This window comes from Taudactylus pleione, unplaced genomic scaffold, assembly GCF_031769625.1.
Source record: "Taudactylus pleione unplaced genomic scaffold, aTauple2 ptg000217l, whole genome shotgun sequence".
Lineage (NCBI taxonomy): Eukaryota > Metazoa > Chordata > Amphibia > Anura > Myobatrachidae > Taudactylus > Taudactylus pleione.
In genome coordinates, this window is record NW_028284619.1 from 6,467,626 (window position 1) to 6,486,426 (window position 18,801).

Genomic DNA, 18,801 nt, shown 5'->3' on the forward strand with positions numbered 1-18,801 from the left:
TGACAGTTGGTGTGACCTCCCTATTTGACTTTTGAACTGCGCTGCTGCCCCACCTCTTGCCATGGAAGTCCTGGACCAGAGCATTGTCTCCCTCCTGGAGAGGGTCATGTTGGGAGGTATGTAAACCTAATCCTATTCCTAAACCTAACCCCAACCCTAAACTTAATCCTAAACCTAGCCCTAAACCTAACCCTAATCCTAAACCTAACCCTAATTATAAACCTAATCCTAACCCTAAACCTAATCCTAAATCTAACCCTAAAACTAATCCTAAACCTAAACCTAATCCTAAACCTAACCCTGATTCTAAACCTAACCCTAAACCTAATCCTAAACCTAACCCTGATCCTATACCTAACCCTAAACCTAATCCTAAACCTAACCCTGATCCTAAACCTAACCATAAACCTAACCGTAAAAATCAACAAGAACCATATGTCCACATTTTTGTGTCCTCATGTCAACATTCTGAACGTATCAACATGTTAACCATGTTGACCTAAATTCATGTATAAATATTGATTGTCGATCTACTGACATTGTCGACATTCTGACTGTGGACATTTACAAGTTGTCGACATTCTGATGTCAACATTCAGAATGTCGACATTCTGAATGTCAACAAGTCAACTGGATACCGTTGTGACATGGCTACCCTTAGGCTATAGGAAGTTACCATTATTTCAAAATGATACCAGTTACTTTCCATGATACGCCCATGCGAAAAAAAACACTGTTGAGCACTAATATTAAATGCTATGGGTCTATTCACTTAGCTTTGGAGAGGGATAAAGTGGAGAAAGATAACTACCAGCCAATCAGCTCCTACTGTAACTGTCATGTTACAGGCTGTGTTTGAAAAATGACCAGAGCTGATTGGTTGGTACTTATCTTTCTCCACTTTATCTCTCTCCAAGGCTTAGTGAATAGACTCCTATGCATGATGCAGTTGGGTGCAAAGTAGGGGTGTGCACCGGCCACTTTTCGTGTTTTGTGTTTTGGTTTTGGTTCTGGATCTTTCTTCGTGTTTTGGATCTGGATTAGTTTTGCCAAAACCACCCTTTGGTGTTTTGGGTTCTGTGTTTTGGATCTGTATTTTTTTTAAAAAAAGCATAAAAACAGCTAAAATCACAGAATGTGTTGATTTTTCTGCTCCTATGCTATTATTAACCTCAAAAACCTTAATTGTCACAAATTTCCAGTCTATTCTGAACAGCTCACACCTCACAATAGTGTTTTTATGTCCAAAAGGTTGCACCGAGGTAGATGGATGACTATGCTAAGCGACACGAGTGGGCGGCACAAACACGTGGCCCATCTAGGAGTGACACTGCAGTGGCAGACAGGATGGCAGTTTGAAAACTAGGCCGCAAACAGTACATAATGCAAAGAAAAAAAAGAGGTGCAAGATGGAATTGTCCTTGGGCCCTCCCACCCACCCTTATGTTGTATAAATAGGACATGCACACTTTAACAAACCAATCATTTCAGCGCCAGGGTCTGCCACACAACTGTGGCTGAAATGATTGGTTCGTTTGGGCCCCCACAAAACAAGCTGGCAATTAATCTGTCCCTGCACAAACTGGCTCTACGGAGGCAAGATGTCGTCCTCATCCTCCTCATTCACCGATTTCTCACCCTCTTCAGTGTTGTGTACATCCTCATCCTCACAGAGTATTAATTTGTCCCCGCTGGAATCCACCACCACAGGTCCCTCTGTACGTTCTGGAGGCTGGTCTCCCTGGAAGAGTTGATAATTCATTTTTATGAATATCATCTCCACATTTTGTGGAAGCAACCTCCTACGCTTTTTTTGCTGACAAGCTTCCCGGCTGTACTAAACACTCTTTCAGAGTACACACTTTAGGGTTGGCAACTCAGGTAAAATAGAGCCAGTTTGTACAGGGACCTCCAAATTGCCTCTTTTTCCTGCCAGTACATGTACGGATTGTCTGACATGCCTACTTAGATGCTGTCACCGATGTAATCCTTTGACAGACAGACGAACGTTTGTTGCTGCTGCTGTGAGGATGCAGGTGCGGCTACAGCCCACACAATTCACAAAGACAGAAAAAAAAAGAATTTTTTTATTGTTTGTGGAGCGCACTTTGAGGGTTACACCACCCTTTAACAGACAGACGCACGTTTTGCGCTGCTGCTTTCAGGATGCAGGTGCTGCTACTGCGCATACATTTCACACACAAACACAGAAAAAAAGATAATTTTATTTTCTTGGAGCGCACTTAGGGGGTAACACCACCCTTTAACAGACAGACGCACGCTTGTCGCTGCTGCTTTGAGGACAATATCATATGCAGTGACAGTAGACTTGTCAGAAATTGTTGGCACGTCTTTCAGTCCGGACCAGATGTCCAAACCGGCCCTTGACTTATGACACAGGCACACGCTTGGCACTGCTACTGTGTTGATGCATGTGCGGCTACATCGCACACAAGTCACAAACACAAAAAAAATTGTTTTTTATTTTTTGGAGCACTTTGAGGGTTACACCACCCGTTAACAGACAGACGCACGCTTGTCGCTGCTGCTTTGAGGATGTAGGTGCGGCTACAGCCCACACAATTCACAAAGACAGAAAAAATAAGAATTTTTTTATTGTTTGTGGAGCGCACTTTGAGGGTTACACCACCCTTTAACAGAAAGACGCACGTTTCTCGCTGCTGCTTTGAGGATGCAGGTGGAATCTAGATGGGATTTGGAACCGGGGACACACTACCTCCATCAATTGTCTAAATCCCACTGCACCAATGGCGGATACTGGACGCACGTCTAACACCAACATAGCAGTCAAGACCTCAGTTATACATTTTGCTTCAGGATGACTGCTGTCGTACTTCATCCTCCTCGCTAGGGACTGTTGGAGGGTCAATTGTTTAGTAAAAGTAGTGGTGTTCCTACTTCCTCTCTGGGATGATGAACAACTCCCAGCAGCAGCAACAGCACTAGGAGGAAGTGGTTCTTGATCTTTCCGTATTTTATTTTTATCGGAGAAAGTTTGGTCCTCCATTTATGTTATATTGATATATACGTGCGGCTAAGGCGCACACAAACACAGAATTTTTTTTTTAGTTTTGTTGGACACTAGTGCACTTTGTGGGTTACACCACCCTTTAAGAAATGAGCCAGCCGGCCCTTTACTTATGGGACACAGGCGCACACTTGGCGCTGCTCCTTTGTTGATGCACGTGAAGCTACAGTGCACACAATTCACAAACACAGAAAATATTTTTTTATTTTGTTTGGAGTGCCCTTTGGGGGTTACAACACCCTTTAATGGACAAGCCAGCCGGCCCTTTACTTATGACACAGGCGCACGCTTGGCACTACTTTGTTGATGCACGTGCTGCTACTGCGCACACAATTCACAAACACAGAGAATATTTTTTTTTTTGCACTTGGGGGGAGCACCCCTGATGGACAGAGCACCCCCTGGACAACACTACAGCACCCCTTTAGGACTGGGACTCTGCACAGGACTTTGGAGTGGACACAGCCCCTATGGACAACAGCAGCACAGCACAACACAGCCAGCCCCTATGGACTTTGGAGGAGTGGACACATCCCCTATGGACAACAGCAGCACAGCACAACACAGCCAGCCCCTATGGACTTTGGAGGAGTGGACACAGCCCTTATGGACAACAGCAGCACAGCGCAGCACAGCACTGCACTACACTACACTACACTACATAGCCCAGCCAGCCCTAACTCCCACCCTCCCTCTTCACTGTCCACAGCCGAGTGAGAAAATGGCGCCGACGCGGGTACCTTATATAGGATCCAAAACCCGCGAGACCCGGAAGGCGGGATGATGACGTTTTGCCTCGATTTCAGATCCGAGTCAGGCGGGAAAAGTCGAGCCTGACTCGGATCGGCCTCGGATCGGGGGGTCTCGGGGGGGTTCGGATTTCAGAAATCCGAACCCACTCACCCCTAATGCAAAGGAATAATATTTAATGGGTTATTGGTATTTGTACAAAGAAATGTCGATATGAAGCTTACGGATCATGGTCAGAAACTTGTCAATGCTGGAGCATGCTGTGTGCTGTATAGCTACTTATAAAATAGAGCTTGTATTAAAAATTGGACATGTTAGTTCCATATATTGCATTAGATATTAAGTTGTCAAACTTCCCAATCTTCCAATTGCTCAATCACTACTGTCACCTAAGCATAAACTCAGTCATAATGTCAACTCAATGAAATGCTCTTAAAAATTACAAGCATGCCGGTTTGAGGCTTAATTATTATTATTATAATTTATTTATATGGCGCCACAAGTGTTCCGCAGCGCCTTACATAGTACATAAACAAAAGAGTAACCAGTGTCTTACAATACAATACAATGCAGGACACAGACATGTATAATAAACATTGTAATATTAGCGACCTTTACAGGCTTAACCATAATGCTAGATGCCATTTTGCACTGTATGAGCATTTTGCTGAATTTATTGTGTATGAGCGGAGCAGAGATAATTCATTCCAGTTCATAATACATACATTACAGTACATGGTATAGATGTGTCCTTATAAACCTAGAGTCTTTAAGCCAAACGGCGGAAGACGCGTGGCGCGATTGAGATGCTCCAACACATGTAGTGCAGTATACTCTTTCACTAAATATTGTATCTTAGTCTCATCGTAACTGCATCCAAAGCTGATTCAAAAAGGGCCTGATTCAAAAAGGATCGCAACTGTGATTACGCACGCAATAGGCCGATTGTTGCGTTCTGCACATGCGTATGCATCGCAGTGCATGTGGGCGAACCAGCCACTGCGATCTTGACTGCCATCACAGTGACTATGCAGACCCATCGCAGAGTGATTAACAGGAAGTATCGTTTGGGGGAGGTGACAGGGGGGTGGTTGGTGGTTTGAGCGCCGTTGCAGCGGCGTGCATAAATTAGGCACTGCGATGCCATATGCAGCTTGGCTTTCACTGCGTGCGATGAGGTTAGCAATTCCTGAGTAAGGTCTGACCTTGTGCAAGTGTGCGTGAGGCTGCGATGGTACTCGATGTTACCGATGGTTTTACAGTTTGCTAAGTATTACGGATGTGTGTAAGGTAAGGTGGGAGTCCTTATGTTGTGCTGCGATGGCATAGCGATCGCAGAGGATTAGCATGTCTTCGCAGTGAGATTGTGTGCGTAATCGCTATTGCAATCACAGTTGCGATCCGTACTGAATCAGGCCCTGTGTACCAGAGATACTAGGTTGTGACTTTTGTAAATGGAATTGGTATAACTTATGTACAAAGTCGCAGATTCAGCATACCAGAATGAGTTGGTAGGAATAGCTGCTACTTCTTATATCGGAACCTTTCTTACACAATCTTCAGTGGTAGTAATATAGTAATGTCGCTTCTTGCAGTTTTTAGCTGTATGAATAGGATGCAAAGTTTGAAAAATTGACACTTGCTGTGCCTAAGTCGCAAGGACCCTGGGACGCCAAGAGATAGAGCCGTAACAGGGCTTAAATGAACCCAGTGCCGGTCTACCACTTTTGCACCCATGACATCAAGAGCAGGACGTCATTACGTCACACGAAGGTGACAGGGCCGACAACACCCTTAAGTGCAGAGCTGACTGGAGCATCCTGAGAACATTCTGATCAGCTGCACAGATTGCAGGGTGCCTGTCTGCAGCGTCTGAAGGAAAGTGATCCTGGATGCAAAGTAATATTCCAGACGCCCTGCTAGCCAGAAGCAAGGGTCGTGGAGCAGAGAACATGACAACCACAGAGCCCTACACTCTGTGAGTCTCCACCCTAGTTACGTCCCTGCCAAGAGGAGCTGTTTGGCACGCCTAGAGCAAATGTGTATAAGGACACATCTGTACGTATACAGTACTAGTGAGCCTCATCATCATCCATTAAATGGCCTGGTAACCATGCGGAAACGCTAGTTTCTGCATATTTTAGTGACTGGGCCATTTATCATCAGGGGTCCGATAGGACCACCTGATATTCAGCAAACTCCGAAAACTGAAAGTTTTCAGAGTTTGCTTGCGAGAACAAACGCCATCTTCAGATGGCGTTTGTTTTTTATCGTAGCCCCGCTCCTTCCTATGGGATGGAGTTCCGGAGATATGAAGAGGAATCCCTCAGCCGCCTCCTCACTGACCCCCCCGGCGGCTTTGCGCATTCGAGACGTCGGGTCATACATGTGCAGAAGCCGGCCACGGGAACAGGTAAGTAACACAGCTACTTTTGTATCTACGCAACTAATTGTGGAGACAGCTGCTTTTCGGAGCAGCTGTCCCCGCACCGGATCAATGATGAATTGCTCCGGTGATCCCCCGCGGCAAGTGGGATACTAAAGTATCACAGCGAGGTGAGTACTTCATCATCGGGGGCCACATGGCCCTCGATGATAAATAGCGCCCTAGGAGAGAAGTGAAAGCCAACACGATAAACCACTGAACCCAGCTGTTGTCACATTCTTCCATATAGTACTATTATCAGAATAAACATTGTTCAACAATATAAAGTTACATTTGTAAATTGACCAAGTAAAACATTTTTTGGTGTGAGCTGCACGTTGTATTGATCTCATCTACCTCTACGTGACGACGTTTAGCCGTAATGTTACTGCGCTGTTTTAAAATGGTCACCAGCTCCACAAGTTTAAAGAGGGATAATTAAATTACCCACCAAATTCACTTTTATCTATTGACTGTTTCGGCTAATAAAACAGTTTATAATTACCTCACAAAAGAATAGCACTGTTTTATCTGTTAATTACAAATCTGCCATCTCTAAAAATGAGCATATAAAAGTAATCAGTTATATCATCACGTGTTCCAAACTCCCTTTCCTGTAAACAACAAATGAGTTGCAGAGATTTCGTTCTTGTTTGTCCGTTCTATGGAGATGAACGTTTTCTGTGCATGCCCCATGAATGCCGTTCTTCTGATACTATGCACTATAATGATTTGTGAAACGTTCAAAGATAGATGACTATGTTCTTAAATGGAATCAGTAAACAGAAAATGAATCTCTGTCTGCGGTTAAAATGCAAGGTCATGTCTTGAATAAATGCGGAATAAATAACATCTTGTGAAAATGAACAGTTTAGTCTAAACACCTATATTTTTTATGTGTAAAATAGCGAGAGGGGCAAAATAAATAAATGGAGAATTCCTGGGTGTTGTTATGATGTTCTTAAAAATTGGGACATAAAATACACATACTGTATATTACACAACTAAACCTTCCCTGATGTCTTTTACATACTTAAGTGATAATGTAAGTAAATACAATAGGTTACCCTACATACCTGTAACTGTAAGCCAGAACATGCTGGCATTCATTGGAAATAATCTACTAAGAGCACCCAACAGGCACCTCAGTGGTCCACCCAGATACATGAAGCTGCTCCTGCCCTCTCCAGCAAGCGGTGGAAATGTTTGTAGATGGCACACTATATTATATATGCAATGCCTGCTTGCCTGTGGTAGCGCATCTTTTATACTCGGGGCCATAACAAAGATGTGTGTGAGCAGTGCCACTGTCCAGGGTGCAGGGCCCTGGGTGGAGCTCATTCGCTGTCCCATGGCATCTGCATTTGGAACAGCACCCTGCAGCCAACAGTGCCCTTCTTTCACGGTCTGTGTATTTCCTCCTCCCTACCTCCCGGTGTCGCTCTTGCCTGAAGCCCTGTCTAGCCTATTCCATTCTGGCAAGTCTTGATTACCCTAATCAAGCAGCAGTGGGTTGCACCTGGGAACTATGGCCCTCATTCAGAGCCGTTCGCTATTTGTGGTCGCTCGTTTAAAAACAAGGGGTGGCTATTCAAATGATCCGTACGCACATTGCAGTCTGTTCACACCTCTAAGTCTGAACGAGCGAGCAAAACATACGCTCGTTTATTTGTTAAAAACGCCCCCTGGCCGCTCGCATCCTACGTCATGTCCGCTATTTATTAGATTAATCGAGTACATCGACCAGCGTATGAACTGCTCGCTATTCTTGTGGTTGGTGTTTGCTACCACAAATTTGCGAGCAGTTCTGGCTATAAAATAACCCAGTGACGTGGTCACTGACGCTGCTGTTTTAAATATGCACACCCATAAAACGCCCGTTTTGACCTTTAAGCACGCCTGCGTTCGGATCTCCACTCCCCATTTTCAAGCACCTTCCCCTGTTACCACCCACATACGCCTCATTCTGTCATTCAAAATAGCAGGCACTCGCTATATTGCGTACCAACGATTTTCGGCCGCACTGACTGGTTCGCGCATGCGTACTAAAAACCGTACGCATGTGCAGATGTGCAAACATCGCTCGGAACGAGCGTACTGCCGCTAACGAGCGGCTCTGAATGAGGGCCTATGTTTATATATCCTCAGAACTGTGCAATCAGTGCCAGGTCATCTAGTCTGCCTCTGTGGCTGTGCTCCAGGTTCCCAGATATCCTCTGCCTGTTACTACCTTGGATCTTGGCTCGCTTCAACCAAGTTTTCTCCTGCTTCCTGTGTAAGTTATCCGGGACATTATTACATTGCACCAACTTACCTGGACTTGGTTTATCTGTATATCAATTACTCTGGACTTTATTATTTCTTCATCAGTATTAATATTACATTGCACCAACTTACCTGGACTTTGTTTAACTGCATATCAGTTACTCTGGACTTTGTTGCTATCAGCAATTACCATGTTTGCTTCACATCATCAGTATCTATTTATGCAGTGCATTGCTCCCTTGGACTTCTTGTATTTAACTTTGCGTAGCCGGTCCGGTTCCATCTGGTCCTGCCAGTTTATCTGTGTTCATAGACTCCCTGTTAATAGTTCCATTCCGATCTCAGTGATTGTTATCTACATCAGCAAATAGAACTTTGGCCCTCATTCAGAGCCGTACGCTCTGAGCAGAGCGCACGCTCTGAATGAGGGCCGGCCTCCATAACTATGGAGCGTCCTCCTGGACGCTCGTATAGCTGTGGTCACCACCCACAGCCTATACGAGCGTGCAGTTTGATGGCCGCGAGCCAAAAGAGCCAAAAGAGCCAAAATCACTCCCACTGACTAGTGATGTCAGTGGGCTGGCTTCTGACGGGAGGCGTTCCCTTAGGAACGCCCCCGTCAGGGAGGCACGCCCCCAGCACGCCCACCAAAGGGGGCGTGCTGTCAATCAACATCGACAGCACGCCCCCTTTGATCAGACACAACGAGCGAAGGAAAGTCCTTCGCTCGTCGCGTCTGGCGCATGCGCACGACGGAGCTCCCTCCGTCGTGCGCATGCTCAGTGCAGAACATCGACCCACTTGCGAGCGGACAGCCGCTCCCGAGTGGGTCTGAATCAGGGCCTTTGTCCATTCCCAGTGATTATCCGTCTGCTTCTGTATTGTTCTGTTCGAACCTGATCATTTCTGCATTCATGAGTAAACCTTGTTGCTTAATAAATCATTACTTCATTACACCTGACGGCTGTATTAACCTTATTTTGAGTACTTCATGCACATGCACACACAAAGAACCTTGGATTGTGACACCTTCTTCCTGATTCCAGTGTCCCAGCCCCTTCAGAGTGACATCATGATGCCACGTGTTCAGGGCTTAAGGCTGGCACAGGAAGCAAAATCGTCTTGTTCCGGAACTGATGACACTTATCTGGTGATGGACTTATGTGAAACACGTGAGTATGTGAGACAATGTGAGCTCACTGGAAACTCCAGCATCAGCTAGACGGGTAAAGTGGTGCAGTAACACAATTGGTTTAAATAATGGGCACCAAATCATCTTGTAAATCTGAACAAATTACTATGCATTTATGTACAACATAGTGCACTGGCACATCTCACATCTGCTCAGAGTAGCGTGTCAGTCAACCGGATCTAGATTTGCAGTTAGATTAATGTAACTGGGAGCATCTAAGTTTGCCATGTAAGTACAGTGTACACGGAATTGCAGGGCTACTCAGAGGTGAGTGCACACAAAGTTTTGCTGATTTCAGATAAATAGCACTGGTGGAAAATGGAAATGCATTCTGATGGCAGCTGTGTATGAAGGCGGTGTGGCCACCCATAGATGCTCCCGACTCTCAATACAGGCGGAATTCCACAGTTATTTTCAAGATGAGGCCACTTTGTGCACAACTTCGATATCAGCCCCTATTAGTTGACAGTAGTTTCACTCATTTGACTTTACGTTTTGGATAGTCTGTGAGTCTCACATATATCAATAACTAACATTTAATGCTAATGCATCATTCCACCTCTTGTCAGACTTCACATCTTTCCTGTTAGGTAACTGACTAATGCTCCTTATAATCTTACAGGCAGTGACCTTACACTAATGTCTTTTAACTGGGTATTCCTATGGGTAGTGGTACCAATCAGTGGCAGCTCCAGGGGTGGAGCTGCAGGGCAGTCCAAAATTCAAATAGGGGAGCCACACTAACAGCTAGTGAATCCCAGCCATTTATGTTTGGCAGTGTTTGGGGTGGCAGTTGGTGTGGCTCCCCTATTTGAATCTTGGACTGTCCTGCAGCCCCACCTCTGGAGCTGCCACTGGTACCAATGTTCACTCTTGTAATACTCAAGTCTCTTATAGCCGACAAATAATCTGCCATACCTTGACTTCTCTTTCTATGGGGCCTACTCATAATCACCTACAGGCCCATTACAAATGCGGAAACACTAGTTTCCGCATGTTTTAAGTAATGGGCCCATTCATTATTAGGGCCCTGATGTGCTGCCTTGTATTCTGCAAACTTCCACAAACTGCAAGCCCTGCAGGCAAAGTTTTTAGAGTTAGCATGCTGAAACCTAGCCGGTTCCTGGAGGCCCATTCTTTCGTATGGGAAGGAGAACCGGGTTGTGAAGAGGGATTGAATCGGATTCCTCAGCTCTCTCCGGCCCAGTGTCACTTCCAGCAGTGCACATGTGTGAACTCAGGGCCTGATTCAGAGGAGCGCTCGCTCTGAATCAGGGCCGGGCTTTTTTTTTTGGGATCGGCCTCTTGGCCGCTCGCATAGCTGTGGGTGACCACCCACAGCTATTGCAAGCGGCCATAATGATGGTCGCGATGGTCAAGACCATCGCGACCATCGGGCTTGCGACGAGACCCTTGTGGCCACAAGCCCCAGAGAGACGGAATCTCTCCACTGACATAACGCGTGATGTCAGTGGGGCCGCCCCCAAACGGCAGGTGTTCTCATGGGAACGCCTCAGTTTGGGCAGCCACCCCCCCGGCCCGCCCACCAAAGGGGGCGAGCTGTCACTCAACATCGACAGCTCGCCCCCTTTGGTGCGAGACCCGGAGCGACGGATTGGCCATCGCCAGCCGGGTCTTGCGCATGCGCATGACGGAGCCGGCTCTGTCATGTGCATGCGCTGTGGGCCACCATCGACCCGGTTGCAAGTGCTCAGCGCTTGCGACCGGGTCTGAATCAGGCCCTCAGATCACGCATGTGCACTAACACTGTCTGGTTGGACCCAGCACTGTACAGTAAAATTCTGTCACTTGTAATTAGCGATGGAATCATCAGTGAATGGTATCTCGGCGGCAGCTGCTTTACAGAGCAGCCATCCCAGGACTGGAGCTCCATTATTTTAGCATCTACTGCTGCATCTTGCGGCAAGTTGGATACTGACTTATCAAGCCCCTGATAATGAATAAGTCCATGCATCTGTCTCAGGCTCTGGGACCTCATGTTTTCCTCTCTCTCTATCTCTTAGCACTTCTCTCTTGGATATTTACACCCATTCCAGTGCAAACTGTGCCTCCCTGCAAAGGCATCCATCATGCAATACAAATGTCTCTGTTATGGTTCTCGCACGGTCGTGTAAGACCTCTAGAGCCAGGGAGAGGATCTTCCACCAATAACAGCTACCCACTGTTCCCTTAGTGATTTATTAACACACCGGTACTTAGGTGGCCGTCTGGATTTATGCCTCCAGTAGTAGAGGCTTACACAACCGACGAGAGACCGCAGGATTGCTGACTAGAAAAACGGCTGAGGAGTGGCAGTCCTTCCTCTACTGGTACTAGCTGGAGTGAAGCTACAGGTGATACTTACAGGAACAGATGGGATCGACACGATACTCTAGCAGTGACAGATGATGGGTCTCAGGAATGTCTAGGGACAATGGTGCAGCTGGGTAGTCAGGCAAGAAGCGAGTGGACAAACTAAGCAGGCTGCACAGCAGGAATGGCCAGGACTGTGATACTGCAGGATATCAGACAAGGGCTGGACAATCAAGATACAGACAAGAACAAGACAGACAAAATGCAAACAAGGACTAGACAAATAAAACACAAGCTAAGACTTGACAGCCAATGAACAATGAAGTGGGAGGACCAGTGGCTGAAGCATCAAAGTTCAAGGTGCGGCCTTGAGGGCCGGGATGCGACTGGAACCTTAACAATGCGGCCTTGCAGATCGTGGTGCGGCTATGACAGCCGAGATGTGGCTTGAGAGCCGAGATGATATGCAGGCTCTGATGCGGCCTTACGGCCGTGGTGCGGCTATGACAGCAGAGACATGGCTTGAGAGCCGAGATGAAATGCAGGCTATGATGCGGCCTTACGGCCATGGTGCGGCTATGACAGCCAAGATGTGGCTTGAGAGCCGAGATGAAATGCAGGCTGAGGTGTGTCTGGAGCAAATATGGCAGACAGGTGAACTCTGGCATGACAGGAACACAGACAGGAAGCAGACTGACACGGCTTGGCAGGACTCTGGTATGAAAATGCCACAGGCAGAGGCAGGGTATATTTCACAGGCTAATACAAAACAGACAGACAGGTGCAGGACACTGGAAGAATGACTCCGTATACAGGAACTATGGGACAAGGTAAGACGGGAAAAGATTCAGACTTCTGAGCACAGAACAAACATTCTCCGGAAGTCAGATAATATAACCGGCACTGAGTGCAGGGCTGGCTGTAACTTAGCCACTTGCCTGGCATGGACACCAGGCAGTTCTTTATTGTACTGGACGCAAAATTTCATCCAGACAGATAAACATGAGGACGGCTGCAGGAAGAGAATCTTCCCGCAGCTGCTGCTCTCAGTGGGACCTTCTGGTCCCTCTACTTGCCAACACCTCTACCCCTCTGTCTGCTGTGCTGCCGATCACTGCTGATCGGTCAGCAAAGCAGGACCCGCTACCCAGCGCCTGCAGATCTGAGCAGCCGCTGGGGAAAAGTAAGTTTAACCTCCCCCCTAACGCCCCTGACATACCTGGTTCCTGTAACCAGTCTCTAATTGAACGTCACGATGTTTCCGATGGTGGTTCCGATGTTCAGTTATTTAAAAAAATTATTTTTTTTACAAATCTTAAGAAATTTTTTTTTTTTTAATTTTTATGAAACCATTTTGGATAAGTTAAAATGGATGTTCCTCACCTAATTCACTCATAAAAAAACCCGACAATTTTGGAGCATTTAAAAAAAAAAAAAAAAAAATCGTCAGATTAATGGTTAAAGGGGTCCAATCAGAACCAATTCCTGGAGAAAGCAATTCCTAATCAAAAGCATGTGTGCACCTGCTCTGCACACAGACAGCTAGTTAATTAGTGAGCACATGAGATCAGCACACAGACAGGCAGGAATGACAGGCTATGAGCTGTACACAGACAAGACAGGATAAGATGCAGTATCCCAGTCGCAACTATGACTGGGACCTGCCACCAAGATGATCCGCTACCCGTAGATCTTAACAGTCTCCTGGAAAATCTTTGCATACTTGCTCAATTATGGTGTACCATGGGTCCAATCCTATGTTTGTACTACCAAGAGTGCATCTGTGCTTTGTTTACTAACCCCATAATTTGCATGCCACATGGTTTAGTGGTGGAAATAGATTTATTTTTTATCAAATCATTTGAGCAATCTTTATTTACTGGATCATATATCACTGTTTCTCACTATTTCTCACTATCACCACGAGAACGCACACTGCCAGTAACTAGTTTAATAAAAATATTTTCTGTTTCGATGTTACATTTTAATGAATGAAATGTCTAGCATCTGCGACATAATTCTTCCCATAAGTAATCAGACATGCACAATCAATGCAGATTTGTAATCTTCCTAGAGAGCACAGGAAAGTGTTTTTCTTTGGAGCCTGTGGCTTATCTTGCAGTTGACCCTGGATACTATTGAAATGAGGCCAAAGACCCTTCTAAAAGTGCCTCAATAAAAAACTAATAGCAATGCACCTAAAAATATACAATATAAATGCTTAAATATGTAGATCATGGAAAGAATGATCTACTTACTGTGTCAGCTTTTTTTAAATTATTTGGCCTCCATGGCATACCTGCAATATCAGGCTGGGGGGAGCTTTACTAGCTGGGCTTCCCCCAGCCCTCTCCCATCACTGAATGGATGCCGCACGCATGCGCGCAGCATCCATTCATCCTAAGGGGGTCCCCAACCTCCGGATTTGACCACTTCTGCCCACGGGTGGAACAATGGGACAGTACTCTTCGGCTGAAATCGGGATGTTGGGGAGGGGTGCGCCCTCTATGGGTGGCACCCCTGTTTGACCGCACTGGTCGAACACCCCTAGAGCCGGCCCTGCTGTGCATGATTTGGAGCAAGACATACGCAGCAACAGGCAATGTTGTGTTATGCGTGTTATGCGCTACTCAGTCACTTCTATGTTTTCAACTGAAGACTCGGACCTGGGTGGTAATGAGGCTTTTGCACATAAGTTCAGAGAAGGTGACAGCCCTGACGAAGCCTGCACAATCTCTAGTGGGTGAAACGCGTTGGCCACACCCCCTCTACTCGCCGAGTTGCCGGACGGACCCCAGAAACAACTACACCGGCGGTGAGGGATTTGTGCACACACTCCACCGGAGCGACTGAAGAAGCAGCTGCCCTTTTCCAACCAGGCGGCAGCCATCTCTCACACAGGGAACCGGCGCCCTGAATCTAGAAGGAGGCTTTTCTCACATCTAAACAACTCCTATAACCAGCCACCGGGCTGCCACTCAGGATAAGGTAGGGGGTGCATGCACTCACCAAACATTCATTTAATCTACTAGACTCTACCCAACGTCCTCTATACCATCGTTATTAACCTGCAGATTGCTGAACTGTATTTCTGATGATTCTGTGACATCACAACAATGGACAGTAAATCTACACCTGTATCATCCAAATTCCATCAGCACTGGTATTATTATAATTAGGACTGTTCCAACAGTCCCACTTACCTATATTATAATTTCCATTGGATGGTATATTGCTTTTCTTTCATCATACTGTCAGACATTTGTGATTGTGCATTTTTATTTGTGTATTTTAAATTGTGTAACATATTTTCCTCTATACTCATTTCAGACCTTGTCATTTTACTATTTTAACTACATTAAACTTTATCCCTTTATGCTGACTCATTAGTCCAATATCTATAGATCTAGTTACAATACTCATTAACAAGCTCTTACATTGCGCTACCTACTAGACACACCTTTGTACTATCAAATCCCTTTCTTGGTGATATTGGGGAAACCACTAGTGTCTAGAGCTGCAATAGTAACTCACCCCTACACTCCCAGTTTTAAGGAGCGCACTTACACCACTTCATTCATATATCTACTAGAATGGGCATGTCAAGTAACCTCAGGGTTAAACTCATTAGTCCAGCTCTTTACAACCTGGAAACATATCACCAATACTGAGGGTGGCTCTACTGATGGCCTTGAGTAGAGTGCTAGACACTCTAATGTTCAGAAAAAGCCAACAGATCATGGTCTCCCGTCCAGAGAACTGACAGGTCTCACACTGCTGAGATTCCCAGCTATGGCAGACTCAGTCTTTCTGAACAAAAAGTAAAGGACCAGCAGCATCAGTTATTTTAAAACTGAATTTGCCTTAACATGGGTTTGACTTGAGACTTACAGTATCACCATCATGGTGAAAATAAAGAAGAGTCAACTTGAAGGCATATAGTGTGGGTGCATCTGGAAGCCCTGTATCACTCTTTAAAACCCATTTGTTGTCTTTGACAATGGTTGTTCTACAGCAGGGATGGGGAACCATAGACTATGGGGCCGTATAAGGCCCCCCCGGAATAATTTGGTCTGGCCCTCTGAGCTTTTTTCTGCTAGCCTCATCTGGCTTGGTACCCTGCAGCCAGAATCTATGCAACAGTGCTGCCTGGAGAATCCTTAGGGGGCTTCAGATGGTCACACCACTGCCCTTACAGCTCCCTGGAGCATCTGCAGAATGCTCTGGGCATTGCGGTAATCACCGGAGAATGTGACCCCGCCCCGTGTGATGTCACACGGAGGGGGCATCGCCTGCACGAGCCTGCAAATAATGTTATATATATCAAAATGGCCCTCGGCAGAAAAAAGGTTCCCCACCCCTGCTCTACAGGTTGACAGGGCAAACTGGAATACTTCATACTTCTGACTAAAGGGGCCCATACATTAGCAATCATAAATGATTCACAGATTCTGTGATTTTCGTTCCTTGATTTAAAGATTCCACAGTCCAGCAATCTGTGCCCATACATTACAGATATTTTTTCATTGATTGGCAAATCTTTTTCAGGAAAGACAGATCTGCCAATCTTGAATGGCTCATCATTTTATTAGTAATGGCCAGCAAATTGGCTGACCTTTACTGTACACTAGCAATCTACACCCCCGATTGGTCAGTGAAATCCAACATAATGGGCAACCTGACTTACCGATTCCGACCAAGTTTTGGTCAAAATCGGTGATTGGTGTACCACATACATTGACAATTTTTCACCCCAATCATCTGCAAAATAGGGAATTGCCACAATTTATCACAGATGTATGGGGGTCTTAAGTTTCTGATGTAAGATGGTGGGAGGTCTTAAGCTAGTGCCATGCTGGCTATCTGTAGGTCGCTATACTTGCCTCTGAAGAAGTTGAGAACCTAGTAATCTCTTCTGACTCACAATCCACTAAATAGGGACATGGTGGACATACATACCCAGGAGAGTTTAATAGTGGAGAATTGTGTTGGAACCCCCTTTTGTCTTAAATGGGTGTCCTAATAGTGCCAGCTTCGTCCAGAGGTACTGTGCCAGCTACGGGCAGGAGAAATGTGTCTGGTACAGACACTGGTGTTTTGCCTGCTTCGGGCAATTCCCGAGAAGGACCCATTTTTGGCTAAGCAGACATCCCTGTGTGCATATTTTTCTACACATTCACTTTTGCACCTCACGATTTGCAGCCTATGGGCTATTTCAGGGACAGCTCCATTTTTGACTGAACAGGCATCCCTGCATAGCCTCTGGAGGGAGAGGTGTTTGGCAGTGACTTATACCTCAGGCTCTGAAGTAGAAAAAATGTATTTCACTTACTTGACAGAAAATATATTTTATCACCATAATTAACAGTTTCAAGGGTCTATTTACTAAGCAGTGTTAGGAGACAGAGTGAAAAGTGATAAGTGATAAGGTGCCAGCCAATCAGCTCCCAACTGTCATTTTTCAAACACAGCCTGTGAGATGACAGTTGGGAGCTGATTGGCTGGCACCTTATCACCTTTTTATCACTTTTCACTCTGTCTCCTAACACTGCTTAGTAAATAGACCCCTAAATGATAAACACTGCCAGCACGAAGAGACCTTTTTACTTCTATCTCTTGAACAGAGGAGAGAGGTTACTTTTGGCAGTGACTTTTACCTCAGAATTTGTGGTAGAAAGAAAAAACATTTGTTACACTCACCTGACTTTTTAAATAACAGTATAAATGATAAAGAGGGGTCTGCGAGCAAGATCGCTGGACCCGTTCTGCACTTGCGCAGAACGGGTCCGGCGCAGGTGCCGACCCATAACCACTGGAGACGTGCGTTCATCCTCGGATGAATGTATTTCTCTAAATCAGGCCCATGGTGCGTAATGATGCACTTAGTGATTGGAAATTGGTTTGGTAAACATCTTAATGATCCTACCTGCTATAACCAAGTAAATGGACCCATTAACTAAAGTCATTATTCCTATAGAGCTTTTACAAGTACAAATTCATTTTGGATCTTGCTGACTGTCTTAATAAAAGCCACAGCGATTGTCCAAGTAGTGTATATTCTCAGCTGTATTCCCCTTTGTCCTTTGAAAACCTTAATCGATCTTCGAGGCATATCCTTAATTACTTATACGGATAACAAATGAGATTCTTAATAAATTACTATTGACAACTCTCAGCTGGCAGAGTGAGAAAAAAACAATGATTTATGTCACATAGAATTTGGTAAACAAACAATTTAGCAGATCAGGATTCAGAGCGATTTATACGTACGGCCCATGAAAATGATATCTTTTCATGTAGCTGTCATTTATATTGGGATTACTTGTGTGAGGGTTAACCCAGAATTTGCCTGCATTATTTATGGATATGTACATGCAATTTATTTTTTTATGATATTACTAAGTAGAGATGTGCTGTTCGGTTCTCCAGAAATCCGAATCCTCACGAATTTCGTGAATCTGGGTAAATCCGAGTCCAAGTTCCAATTTCCTGAGGAGATCTGGGTAAATCCGGGTCGCTGTTCTGATCTTTTTACGGTTCGGAATTCGGATTTTAAATCCGAATTTCGGGTTTTGGATTGCATAAACTATACGATTTTAGCTGTTTTTAAAACTTAAAAAAAAAATCCAGAACCAAAACCAAAACTAAAACCAAAACACTTGAGGGTGGTTTTCAAAACCAAATCCAGATCCAAAACCAAAACACGGGGGTCGGCGCACATCCCTATTACTAAGTTTCATCTACTTGATTTATTGGAGCTTATTAATTCTTTCATCACTCGGCTTTTTCTATTTATTCCAGTGGCAA